This window comes from Corvus kubaryi, unplaced genomic scaffold (assembly GCF_017639235.1).
Source record: "Corvus kubaryi isolate FWS band 111438036 unplaced genomic scaffold, C.kubaryi_AGA036_p1.0 138, whole genome shotgun sequence".
NCBI classification, from domain to species: Eukaryota; Metazoa; Chordata; class Aves; order Passeriformes; family Corvidae; genus Corvus; species Corvus kubaryi.
This window is the reverse complement of record NW_024580672.1, coordinates 13,388,446-13,402,456: the sequence shown is the minus strand read 5'-3', so window position 1 is coordinate 13,402,456 and position 14,011 is coordinate 13,388,446. Positions and strand designations below refer to the sequence as shown.

At 39.7% G+C, this 14,011-nt stretch overlaps 1 long non-coding RNA gene across 1 annotated transcript; it reads left to right on the top strand.

Moving 5' to 3' along the window:
- The first annotated feature begins 2,425 nt into the window (after positions 1-2,425).
- Positions 2,426-6,851, top strand: LOC121659875. The gene is made up of 4 exons (XR_006014491.1): positions 2,426-2,967; positions 4,849-4,986; positions 5,419-5,869; positions 6,617-6,851. It is a non-coding gene; the product is annotated as an uncharacterized LOC121659875 (long non-coding RNA).
- The last annotated feature ends 7,160 nt before the right edge of the window (positions 6,852-14,011 follow it).

The following is a 14,011-nucleotide window of genomic DNA, read 5'->3' as shown; positions in this document are numbered from 1 at the left end:
ACTGAAGCACTTTCACCAAAGGCAGCCAGACTAGAAGGCTGATGTGATCTTCTTCCCTGTTATAATAATGCCATGATGCATGCAAGTTCATTTGTGGTCTGACTCCACATCTAAGATGTTTTATCACAGGAATGCCCCATTTTTTCTTTTTTTTTTGGTGTAAAGGAAGATCACAGTGCTCACTGGGCTGGGTTTTGCAGTCTGTTCCAATAACTCATGTGTTCTCTGTGGTGTACCAGCTCTGGCTGTGGGTTAATAGACAGCTGCCTTCTACAGCAGACTGCAGCAAATGAGCCAGCCTCATATGCTGGAAAAGAGTATAAAATAAGAGCATTGGTCACATGTGTTTGTGCTTGAGGGGAAAAAATAGTGCAGTTTTTTTGGTCCTATGCTCAAAACCTCTGGGAGCTTGGCCACAAGTGTCCTTGGAAGAATGTGGTGTTGGTAGACTGAGGCACACGGGTGAGGGCTGTATTCACTGATGTTTTTAACCACTACATTGCCCAAAACTTCACTTTGGTATCTTTCACTATAAGTTAATGAAGCATTTCTATGAGTTCTCTAAGATTTGTCATAGGATCATTGCCAGGAGTGACTACAGCTGCAAATTTAATAGTCTGCTCCTGTATCCTAATGCAAATGCTGAAAGCCTGTGGAGCAGGTGAGCTCATCATTTATCTGCAGAAAAGTTCACTTGCAGTCAGTGTGCTTATAAATCTTCACCTCCTGAGCAGCTTTACAAGTGTTTCTGAAATATTCAAAACATTTTTTATCCAGTACACTTTTCTGCTGTGTTATTTAGATACTAGATTCACACCAGTGGACCTGTCTCAGGTGACTATTTGTGTTTTGCTTTCTATGCCTGGTATAAAACATTCACGGAGTTCATTAGAAGAAAATGCTAGATCATTTTCTTAAGAAGGATATTCCAGGGTCTGGTAATAATTTCTCTGGATATGATCTGAATATCTGGAATAAGGGATTTGCTTGGATAGGTAAACAGCATTTTGAACACTTCTCTGAACTATTTGAATTTTTAAGGCTCATCTCTTAACTGGAATAAAGATCTTAAAAGCTTGCTTAAAATATCAGACCAACCACTGGATTTGAGAAACATAGGAGCACCCAACAGCATCACAAAGGAATATCACCCATTCCTAGCGAGCAGCTTGGCTCTCTCCTCCCTATTTCTGTCACAAAAGCTCTAAATAACAGTGTTTGTCCAAAAATGAATGAAAAATATGCAGAGAAAGGAAGGGTCTTTTCTGAAGCATGCTGTAACTAGGAAGGACACTTATGCAAGTCTTTGGAGAGGAAGGGGTTATGTTGAATAACTCAGAGTCAACAGCTCTGTTGCTCATTTCGCAGCTCCCACACCTAGCTCTGAAAATGTAAATTCTTTGTGTCCATCGTCAGCAGCTTTTGTTTGAACCCAGATGAAATATTGTAAAGTTTTCAAAACAAGTTTTGTATTTTATCTTGATAAAAGACATTCTCCCATCCTCACAAGTTCAGAAATAACCTCCCTTTTCCTGCTCAAAGCCATATGCTGCTGACAGCCATGCCTGATTATGTGATTCTCTTTCTAGAGCCTCTTCTTTTTTGGAAATAAAAAGAAATTTCCTTGACTGAAGTGAAAAATAGGTTATTTCCCCCATTAACAAAGAGAATACTTTGTCTGTAAAACCAAAATAAACAGAAACCGATGTCAGAGCTACACTCAGCACGCATTTCTATTCTTGACACTCTTAAGATGGCTTTGCATAGAATTCTGAAGTTGACAATAGAATAATTTCAACATTTGTAATTTTTTCCAGTGCTTTTCAATGTGTTAGCAGTAATACTTCCTAGACTGTACTTCCTGGGAGTAATGATTCCTTATAAATGAGCTCATTGCAGTATCTGTCCTGTCCTTTTAGCAAAGAGAAGATAAAATCCTGATGTCTGGATATGAATCAAAGCCCTTATGTAGATAGTGCTGGCTGCATATACATTTATGGAGAGGTTTACTTCCCCGTTGTCTTTCAATCGCCTGAAGATGTGAGCTGTGCATGCTTGTTCAGAACAGCAGTAAATCTCTTCTGTCCTTTCTCTCTATTTCCCTACACTTCTGGGGACTTAAAAGATAAAAAACCCTAAACAATGGAGAAGTCTTTAGCCAGTATTTCTGAATTGGGTGGAATCAGAAACTATCTGCAGTTGCTGCAGTAAAACCTGGACTCCTTCATTTTCCAGACCACCAGAACTTTGCCATATCAGATTTCCAGATTAATTGTTGTTACATTACAGCCAAACAAATGAGAAGAGTCCACTTAGTAGGGCAACCAGAGAGCTGAAGGTGTGGCTCCTTTCTGCACTGAAGGGAAGCAGAAATTTATTTTTTTTTCGTGAGATGGGAGCATTCCTCCAAGTGTTGTTTTTTTTTTTTTTTTACCTGATGGGAAATGTAATTTGCCTTTATTATATTGTATTTGAAAAGAAGCAATTTGTCTTACTAATCCAAAATATTTTGACTGCCTCAGAATTAAATGCTTCAATAGCATTTTGATTTTTTGTTTTCACCAAAAGCTTCAACAAAATGAACTTGTTCCTGACAGCCCCTCCTGCTGAGTAGGCATTCTGTCCAGGGAAACTCTTCTGTCATGGTGATTCTGCTCAGCGTTAAATTTCAGGTCAGATGTCTTCCTGCTTGCTCCTAAAACAACTATACTAAGTCCAGGTCAAAGACTTCTTCCTTTTGATGCTTAAAATGCCTTTGGATACAGGATGACTCTTGACCTGCAGCTCCAGGGTGGGAGGAAGAAATGAAAATGAAAGAATAAGAAATTATTTTGTCAATACTTCATCTGGAATTTTGGACTATGAGTAGTCTCACTGGAAAATCAGTGACCTGTGGGTCAATATCCGTGATTTTGGAGGTGCTCCCACCAAATCATCAGCTACCTTGACTGCAATGTCTTAATTGTTGTGAGTATATCCCTTTCCTCTAATGCTTTTTGCCCATGGTTATAACACACTCTTGTTATGTGCCAGAGAGATAATGATGTGTCTTCAGATAAATACAGTACTGGCTGTAATTTTGCTAGAACAGTTTAAACCAGTTCTACCTTCTCCCTGTAAATGTTTCTGAGCTAGTCTTAAATTACCATATCTTAGGGATAGTATTCAAATGATGGCTATTTAAATGAAAAGTATTTTTCTATCATATAAATACGCTCCAGACAGTGCTGTGTTCAGTGGAGCAGCAATAAACTCAGGAATAAAGCCTGGAAACTAAAATAATAGAAAAACTGAAATTGAAAATGTGAAAATCCATGCAAGTTTAAATTTAGGAAGATCACCAGTAAGTGAAAGATCTCATCTTAGTTTTGCAGTCAGCCATGAGTGAAGCAAGAAAACATGGTGAACATCAAAAAAATTTAAAAAATTCTCAAACCAAACAAAATCCCAACTTTCTCCCCCTGCTCAGTTTCACATTGGGTGCTATCACAGGTAAATAAAAATTCCCATTCTCTACATCAATAACATTTTTTCCACCTTGTCAAGATGCTTTTAATGTAAAAGGAGAAAAATCTTTAACATTCTCTAAAAAAACCCAAACAAACAAAAAAACCACTGCAAAATGTATAGAAATTGCTCATGATGTCTTGTTCATTTTGAATTAAGTCCATAAATGAATAAAACAGAAGTGAATTTGCTCAAGAATATCCATTACTGTCTATTTTGTTGAGATGATTTATGCCAGTAGTATGATGCTTTTCCTTCTTTAGGTCCTTCCAGAATATGTTTTACAAAACTGTTGCATAAAAGATCTACTTTCTGTTTTGAGTGAGAAATAATTCCATTGTGAAAAGAGGAGGGGAAAAGTTTCTAAACCTCTCCAGGTGGAAAATAATTCTAAATTTAACTTTACTAGTCACAGTGGTTTTATTAATACAGATAAAATAAAATAAAAAGTGAGGGAGAGAAGGACAGAGAGAGAGAGAAAAGAAATTCAAAAATCAATCCTATTTCTGTGAAGACTACCTGGTGACTTGCATAAAACAAAATTAATCTTGTTTGGAAACAACAGGAAGTACATAATAGAAAATAAGGGTAAGATTGATCCTGAAGTTATCTTTGTTGCCAAGCTGCTTATACACAAAGGAGGGGAAAAATATTCAGCTCATCTCTGATGAATTATTAATCTTTCCTTTTTTTTTTTTTTTACAATATTGTTAATGTTTGTGGCAAAAGAAAAAGATCAAAGCAAGTGTATATTCAGCAGCACAGGCTTGGTACAAAAATCTTCTACCACTGGAATAAACATGATTTTTTTTCCTATTAGTAGTATATAATAGTATTCTATTCCATATGTTGTAAAAAGTTAGATTTGTTCCATATTTCCAGCCGAAGATTTCTGCACAAAATGTGCCAAAATATATCCTTAGCACAATCAAAAAACCATCAGTTTGTTTTCAAGCTGATTGGAAAGAAGCTGGGGTTTAGCTCTGTATAATCAAGAGGAATTACAGCCTGCAACACAAAAATAATGGTTCTGGCACCAAGTGAGGATACAACTCTAGTCAGACGTGCAGCCTGCAGATCCCTCGTGTCCCTCAAAAGAGCAGCTACATAATTATTCACTTCAATGCAAGCACTAAGAGTATTTTTCATGTTTGATGCAACTGAATCCTGTGTCAGCTGCAAGGCCCAGTTTCCTACTTGGCATGGGGAGTTGTTCCATTAAGTTGTTTTGCTCCCCAGGAGCTTTGTTGACAGCTACTCCTCTTCTCCTGTACTGACTCTGATGAAGAGTTAATCTTTCTCTTTCTCTCCTGTTCAATATTTTCCCTGCCTGATGGACAGATTGGCTCTCGAGGTTTGTAATGAACAGTGGCACCCTTCAGCTGGAGGTGACTGGTATTGAGCCTGCCTTGGGCTGGGAATAACTTGAGAGACTCCACGCAGTCTTTACCCTCTGATAGCTCCTGGGTGACGTCTCAGGTATGACTCCTATTCTTAATCACCACATCTTGAAACCTGACCTTACAGCTGATGGTAATCTCTATAGATATGCTCAGCCAGAGGCTGGGAATTGGACGTGGAGACTGAATTACCCTTTGCCTCTGGAGGAGGTGACTCCAAAGCCTGCACAACTGCAGTGACAGGTGGAGTGCAATGGTGGAACTTTGCAGCCTGCCCTATCTTTGCCTGGTGTACTGGGAGCAGCTACGGTCAGTGTGGTGTGTTCAGCCATTTCATCAGAATAAACTGCAAAGAAATATTACCTTTTTTTCCTTCAGAAAGTGCAGTTATTCACTGCTTTTGGCTGGGGTAAATTCAATTTTCTCTACAGTAGCTTGCACGGTGCAATGTTTTGGACTGTGACCTAAAGAGTGTTGATAACAAAGGGATGTTTTCGTTATTGCTGAGCAGGGCTTGCATGAGCATCCCAGCCTTTTCTGCTTCTCACATCCCCACCAGCGAGGAGACTGCGGGTGCACAAGTAGCTGGGAGGAGACAGCTGGGACAGCTGACCCCCAAGTCACTAAAGGGATGTCCCACACCATGTGACATCATGCTCAGTATATAAAGAAGTGGGAAAAAGACAAAGGTGGGCAGAAGTTTGTCTTCCCAAGTAACCATGACGTGCCATGGAGCCCTGCTGTCCTGGGGTGGCCTGCTGGTGGGAAATAGGGATTGAATTCCTTACTTTGCTTTGCTTTGCCTATTCAACCATCTTTATCTCAACCTATGAGTTTTCTCACTTTTGTCCTTCAGATTCTCTCCCTGATCCATTGTGGTGATGTTGTATTTAACAGGCTTGGTGGATTGCCTTTGAAATATCATGTACCAGAAATGACACAGAGGCAAATAGACTCATAAGGTATGAACCGTAGTAGGTCATCTATTCCTCTCCAGGTTTTTTTGGAATGTAAGAATAGAGGAAACCTGGATAATTTCAGAAAGGCAATAAGTGGAATTCACAGAAAAGAGCCTATTAATACAGACCATGAGAATCTCAGATACCCCTCTTCCAAACTGTTGTACACAATCTTTGTGCCTTTGGAACCAATTCTGGCTCAAGGAGAAATCAGTCTTTCAGATGTACATGACTTTTGAGTGTTCTTTAGTTTAACTGTCATAAAGAGACTGTGTAGCTCTTTGAAACGATGTTAGAAATCATTTTGCCTAAGTGACAATGACATCACTTTCTGTCTCTTTTATCTTGCAGTTCTCTGAAAGGTCACAGTGTAATTTATGAAAATCATGATTTTGTCCTTTTCCTGATTGATTTTTCTACTGTTGATTCTTTTCTGTATTGAATTATGCCACTTCTTTTATCTTTTGATTAATTTTCCTCCTTTTCACACCAAGTCTATTGTGGGGATTTAATTACAGCAGACTTGTAATTGCTGATTTGTTTTTAACTGGAAGTGTGTAATTGCTATATTATCAAGTAATTCAGTCACACTATGTAAAACTCAACATATCAGATGCTAATCTGGCTTTATTGGAGATACCATTTTCCTTGTTTTGAAAGTGATTATTCCCCCCTCTACCACTTGCATGGTTTCCTTCTAATTCTTTCTTGATACAAGGTGTAGTTTTATCTGTTTCTTTCTTTCTTTAGACTCAGATGGTATAAGGCTCCTTCTCTTTCCATGACCAGACCATTTGGGAATTTTCTTTCTGCTTTTCCATCGTTTGCATCAAATGAAGTTGAGTTCTTGACCACCAGATTGTACTGATATATATTGTTAACAATTCAGAAGATGCCGAAAATTCTTCAAGGTCTTCACTAAGATTTCCAAAAAAGCAGAAAGGATTGTTCAGCTTATTTTATTATAAAAATTAAAGAACTTTAAAATCAATGCCGTGTGTTTAACTTCTTAAAATCAGTTTCTTTTTATGCAGTTTTTCTAGTTTATTGTGTGAAAACCTTGTCCTTACAATCTTTACTTTAAAGTCTTCAGGAGTGTTTTTTAGCTTTCCTATGATGCTCTCTCCTTCCAGTCTTCCACAAAGTCTACCACTCTTATTAACACTACTCAGTATTTCCTGTGCCTGTGGACAGACCATAAATAGAACTGTGGCTAATCCCCAGTCCAAAATTATATATTTTGTGCAGTCTTTCGGCAGTTTCAATATGGATTGTACACCCCTGTCATTTAAGAGAAGATACATTGGAGCAGAAGTGATGCATGAGCAAAAGCTACTTAAAAGGACAGCACAGAAGCAAATGCCATGTGGTGAGGTTATGGTTCAATGAAAAACCCTTTTAAATCAATCTCTCCTTCTCTTTTGCCAATTTCTAATCTCAACACTACTGCTGGATTGCAACTTTATCATGTTAAAAGGACATACCTTGATGCTATAAACTATGTCTAAATATACATTAAGTAGTTACAGGTTTCCAAGTGCTCGAGCCAAATGAGAGTTATTATAGATTCTGTTTCCCATTCTAAATAGATTTGAACCTTCATTAGTTTCAAATGTAAGATTGGGGTAAAACCTATCACAATTACTAAGTGAAAAGCAGTTGTCAAGCCTTGGTCTTGTGCAGAGATGGACATAGCTGGCAGAGCCAAGGGAGGGGAATGTGGGAATAAAGGGAGTATGGGTGAGCCTGGTAAATGGCCCTGCTGTGGCTGCTGGAAGGAACAGATGTGGGGAGTGCTCTGTGCTGCCTCAGTGCTGGCAGGGTGAACCCTCACAGCTTGAGGCAATAAACCAAATGGTGGGTGACACAGGGAAGTAGGTGAGGCACTGAGAGTGACGAGAGTTGGATGCAGGTGCCTGCTGAGCCTCAGCCCTTCCTCCTTGACAAATCGTTTACTCTCTGTGGGTGTGATTCATCTCATCCAACTTTAGTGATCAAAAGTAACTGCTGAGCTACCCATGGATTTTCTGTTATGCATCGACTGAAGGGAAATGTGTACCAAAAGAGGACAAAGGCAGGTAGGAGAAAGTTGTTCTGTCAGGTTAAACTGCTGGAGAGAGAAGCAATAGCTGAAAACCAAAGATCTCTGGCACCAGTGGGGGTGCTTCTCATTTATTTTCATAGATTTTCTGGGCTAAGACTGAAGGTCCCTTTCTTAGGCTTGGGAAATAGGTATTTACCCATGGGGCAAATCTGTCCAGGCAGTTCTTTCTTCTAGTCACCTAAAATAGATTCTTAAGGACCATTCCTGGAATGGCTTTTCTATCCTCTCCATTGCCTTGGAGGCTCAAAGAGAAGAACTCTACCTGCAGGTTTCTGTTTCTCAGGAAAAGACTGCTGTGGCAGTCAGCAAAGAATTTTCCCAGAATTTTTCCTTTTGGGGAATGAGTCTGCCCAGCCTAGCAGGAGAGATTGGGTGAACCACTGCTCCAGAACATGTTAGATGTGGGTCAAGCCAGACCTGAGAACTGGCCTGAAGCATCTCTCTGGACAAAGAGGTCCCTGGCTCGGTGACAGGTAGGGAAGAAAGCTGCCAAGTTCAGCCACGCTTTGGAGTGTGATAATTAGTGCTGTGATGCATCTGTCAAATCCTATAGAAACCAATATTGACATCAAAAATTAATTACACATGAAATTTAGTGGACAGGTATTGTTTTGGGGTACTGAAATACCCCAGATATATGTGTGCTCATATATGCCTCTGTGGGTATTTTATATATTTATTTATAGACACACATCTGGAAGGTGACCTTTTACTCATGTAGTTTTGGTCCTGAGAATAAGGAGAAATTTTCCGAATCAGAGTATGAATTGCTAAGCCTTTTTTTCTAAATAATTTGTTGTATTTTGAAAGGTGTGTGAAACATTCTGCTCAAAGTCTAATTTTATGGGAAAAAACCCCACCCAACTGCTGTATTTGTCAAGGCTGAAAAATTGCTTGTAAACCTTTTATCCAGGAGGTGATCTGCATGTTGGGGGAAGTGTGGAAGCAGTAAGAGAGAGAAAAATAAAACAGATGGAATTGCAATCTGAAGAGAAATGTTTTGACAAAGACTTTTGAAAGGTTTTACCTTCACTTCAGTGCAGGATTATAAAAGCTCTTAAATATAACAAAAAAAAAGAAAACAACTTTAAAATGGAGTAGTTATCCTGCAAGGATTATAAAGACTTTTGGTGGACTTTCAGGTAAAACATTTTATTTCCAAATGCTCTGATAATCTTACCTGCCAGCTAGCAGTTCATGTTCATGGCAGATTAAGTTTGTATGACACAAGATAGTTCTGGAAGAGATGCATCAAGTGGAAAGATCATTGCCATGTTCAGCAATGGTGTAGAAGCAGTTTGAGTTTAGCATGATTACTCTGGTCTCAGTATTGGTCCTCACTTTCACAGCTACCTCAGGTTTCAGTTCACTAAATAGTGCTTTGAGATCCTGACACACCTTCAAACCTGAAACAAGCACATTACAAATTGCTCTGTGGTTTGTGGGTGAGTTTTTTTGGTTTTGTTTTCATTTTTGTTTTGTTTGTGAACCAATATAAATCAGAGTATGTGGAGCACTGCAGTACCAGGAGGTCCTGTTGTTCTGAATTCATGAGAACTCAGGGAGGTTGCCCCACATTGAGGGGTCTGAGGGTTAAAGGCCCATTAGTGATTAGCAGGGCCATGTGGAGTGGGGCCACTGGAGGTGGGGGTGGGACATATGAGAGACTTGGGACAGGACTGGGAGTGAACCATTTGAAAACCATTTGAAAAGCAAACAATATGCAAGTGCTAAACTGGCAACTTGCCTCACAGAACTGATGTGGCCTGATCATTCTCATCCCTGCAGCGTTTCAGCAAAAGCTAAATTGGAAAAATTTACCTCCCGTGTTTATGACTTTCACCAAGGTTTCCTAAATATTAGTGTGGGAGGTAGAAAAGCTAATTTTTCCCCAACATTTTGTAATGATAGTTATTCCCTCCAGTAGTTCTAAGGAAAGAAACAATTTATCATCTCTGTGCTCTTCTCCAAATTATCATACCAGGGATGAGTATTAAAAAACCACCTCTCTTATTCATGAAAAACAAATAAGACATTTTCTAGTTCAATATTAAAAAAAGAAAAAAAAAAGTGTTGTAGTGAACTGAAATAACAAATGAGAAATTTATCTGAAGGGGAAGAATGTTTGGCAAACATATTGTGTTTATGACCTGCGCGGGTGGATTTGTCTTACTAATAATGTGGCTGACATACTGAGTAGACCTTTTGGAAAAGGAATAATATTGGTTGCCACTGACAAATGGTTTGAACTTACTTGGAAGAGAAATGGAGAAGCATTCCAACTGCACATTGAAAGTATGTGGTCCCGTTCTACGTTTGTTTGCAATTCCATCGAAACTCTGCAAGTGAGGCAGAATGGAGCTGGTTCTCCACTTGTCTGGAGATCCTCTCTCACATCAGATACTCACAAACTAATATCACGGAGGACCCAAACTAGTGAACTAAATGTGACACGTAAAAGGGCCAAGAGGCTGGACCCCTTCACAGGGTTCTTTGGGATGGTTGGTGGTTCCAAAGGATGCTTGTTCTTGAGCATAAATGACTCATGAGCATTTATCACAGGTTCTATGTAGCCCCAGTTAGACTCTGGTTCAGTTTTGGACTTTTTCTTGATGTTTTTGGGAACAAGCTGCTGTCTCTGCATCTTAATTCTTTGGAGATGGTGGCAGAAGAGCAAGGCGGATGGGATGACCATACCCACCTAAACTGCTAAATGAACTTAAATAGAATTTATTTTACCTTGTGAAACGGAGAATCTGTTGTACTTAGAAGGGTAATAGGTGCCACATTGCCCAAGCCAGAGCACCTCTGTGGAGAAATGTGCAGCCCTTGGGAACTTTCAGGCTAAGTAGGACAGTCAGATCTTGGGCACCTAAGTTCAGAGAAGTGGTCCAGAAAGCCTGGTCTCCCAATTCAGTGTGTGTGTGATGTTATGGCTTGGGTTTGTCAGAGGCCTTAAGGGGAATAGCCTTGCCCCTCATCCCCTTTTCTCATCACCCTTTTCTCATTCCCACTGAGACCCAGCCAAAACACAATACATCCCGTCTGCAGGTGAAGAATGCAGTGAGCTGCCTGTGCCACTTCCCCCACACTCATATGCTGAAATTAATAGTATTGCCTCTGTTATACCTCATTTTAGGAAAAACATCCCATAATTATGGGCCTAATTTCAACTTGATACCAATCACAAAAAGGGCAGCCAAGGTCAGGTCTTAATTTAGGCCAAGACTTCTGGATATTCATCTGCAATGTGTGGCAAAAGAAAGTGTGACTGTTCCGAGGCAGAGGCTGATGTGTGGAATAAGATCTGCTGTTGGGGAGAGGGCCATTCCCTGCAGGTTTTGCGCTCTCTTTTGTCCTGTGTGTCAACAGGCACGCACAAGTCCAACTCTGAGTTTCACCTTTACTTTTTTCATGGGAGCTGTGCCCTTCTCATGGCAGCTACAGCTCACCCATAGGGTGGTAAATTGAATTTCCATATGTTTTTGAGAAGTGTTGATCCAGCTCTTGGGTGCATTAAGAGAGCTGGCCAAAAATCCTATTGACATTACTGGGGATGCTTGATAACTTGTGCTGTGGTAAGTGCTTAAGCCCTGATGCTCTATAGATCTAGGCTTAAACTGATACCATCGTGAGACATTAATAACAAGGTTCTGTCTATTAAATCATTGATCAGCTCTTGGGCTGTCAAAGCCCACAGTATGGGAAAATTGCTGTCCGACAAATGAAAAAAGGTAGAGAAAGTAGAAGCTGAGCAACTCAACGTCTCTTGAAATCATCAGATTGATGGCTCGGTAGATACCTGGTAAAGATATGTTGTTTTGTTTTTTTTTTTAAGGACAAGAAAGGGCTTTGACAAAAATCTGTCTTTTAGGTGGATTTTCATGAAATGACTGGATGGAAAATAAAACCCTCATCCTAATAAAAGGAAGTGTTAGTTGGCAACATGATTATTTTCTATACCACTGATTACAGCTGGGACTGAATTGCTTGAAGCCCCCACCAACAGTCTTTTCAAGGCAGCTCTGTCTTGATTGTTTGTCCTCAGCCACCCCTCAGTTCTGTCGATGAGTTTTGGAAATGATTTGTCACGTTTTGCTTGTGATGACACAGCATCTAGAGCCAAGGATGCAGGTGTGGGTAAGAAGGTGCCTGGTTCCTGTGGCTAACAAGCCCACTGCTACTCTAACCTGCATCTGATGTGGCTTCCATCAAAGGTGGCAAGGCAATGCTTCCTTGCCAGCAGGTCAGCAGTCCTGATAGCTATCAAAGGCCAGCAACCTGTCTATTAAAGACAGAGCAGGGATGGCTTCTGTTCTGTCTGCCTTTAAATCATTACCTTCACAACTAGCCTGGATTGTGGAGATACTGGCCTTAAGTTTAACTTCAGAATCAGCAAAAAACAGCCCTTTTCTGTTTGCTGGGAGGCACAATGAGTGATTGGAATATGTATAAAAATCACTTGCGGCTTTATGATGTGTGGATTAATGAAAGTATTAAACCATTCTAAATGATAGATAAGGAAATTATTTCCACTGTAGCTTGAAAGAAATAAAACTGCTCTGTCTAAAATTTAGGAGGTTTAAAACTTTGCAAGCTCATCAAAAGTACATGGGCAACAAAGAGGGGCAAGTTTACAACCATCTACGGATCACCCTAAAGTTTTAACATTCATCATTTTTCTGCTTCATTACTGTTAGTGTTTCCCATAAGCTTTGAGAGACAAGCTAATTCTTCCAGAAAAGAAGAGTAAATACAGGTCAGGCTAATATGCTTTTATGGGCAGTGCTGGGATTTTCCCATTTTATTGCCATTTTGCACTATTAATTTTATATCATTGACATTGTTGTCTTCATTTTTCATGTCTCACAGCCTTGAAAAGGATTTACTGTGCTGAGAAATTCAAGCGTGAACTGAAATGGGATGGAATTCAAATGTGGTTCAGTTGGACAGTACAAGTTCTATGATGTCACTATTTCTGGCTTTATAAAGGAGCAGAGCGTATCTTTTGGTGTTTTCATGTGCAGCTGTGATTGCATTTGATTGTGGCTTGTGTGTGCATGTGTTTGCATCAGAATACATGCAGCCAGGTGTGTACCTGCAGATGGGTGTGAGGTCTCTTGTGCAGTTGTCTGTATTCACAGGCAAATGTTGTCTTGTGAATGTATGATTCTGACTGTTTCTGTATGCTGGTACCGGTGTTTCCATGGAGGTATGTTTTTATGTATTTTGACATAGAGATGCGTGGTTTCAAAAGAGGGAATGATGCTTTGTGCAGAGTGCCTGCAGAACTATTCATGCACGCCCTGCGTGTAAAGGGTTTGCTTGAGCATGGTAATTGCCAATAGAAATTCACACAATATTGAGTAGAAACAGATCATTAATCATTTGATTCAATCTTGGAGAACACCTGGAAAATGAAAGACATGGGTCTGCTTATTGGTACCTGGAGTTTTTCTTGTGGTCTTGAAAATAAGTCATAAATAGGTAATAGGCTGTCCTTAACCTGATGTGCTGGATAATGAATGCTAGAATGTGCTCATTTATGACGTTTATGTAGAAAAATAGAGAGCAGCTGGTTTAAAAAGAGGCTGTCAGGTCACATATGAGGGTAGAAGTCATAGCTTCAGTGAACAAGTAGAAAAATAGGACTGCAGGGCAAGGGAAGAGGAGCAAGAAGTCAAGGTTCTTTGAGTGAAAGTCAAGAATAGCTACCTTTGGTTTCCCAAGAAACTGTTTGTTCCCTCCTCAGCTACTTCCCGCCTTTCACAAAACCCTTGTGTAGTTTTCTGATGCTCTAATGAATCACTCTGTCTATCCTTTTCAAGAACTAGAAGCCTCTTGACCTCTTAAATCCAAACTCAGAATTATAACTTTCTACTCTTCAAAGTACTAGTTAAGTAAAGCTGAAGAGTCATCTTCTGGACTCTGCAACCTCCTCGTATTGCCTGCTCTTGTGAATTTCTGTAATGCAAGACACAACCAAAATCAAAGCAGAAAAAAATAACTTCAGCTTTCAATTCCCATGCCCTTCAGAACAC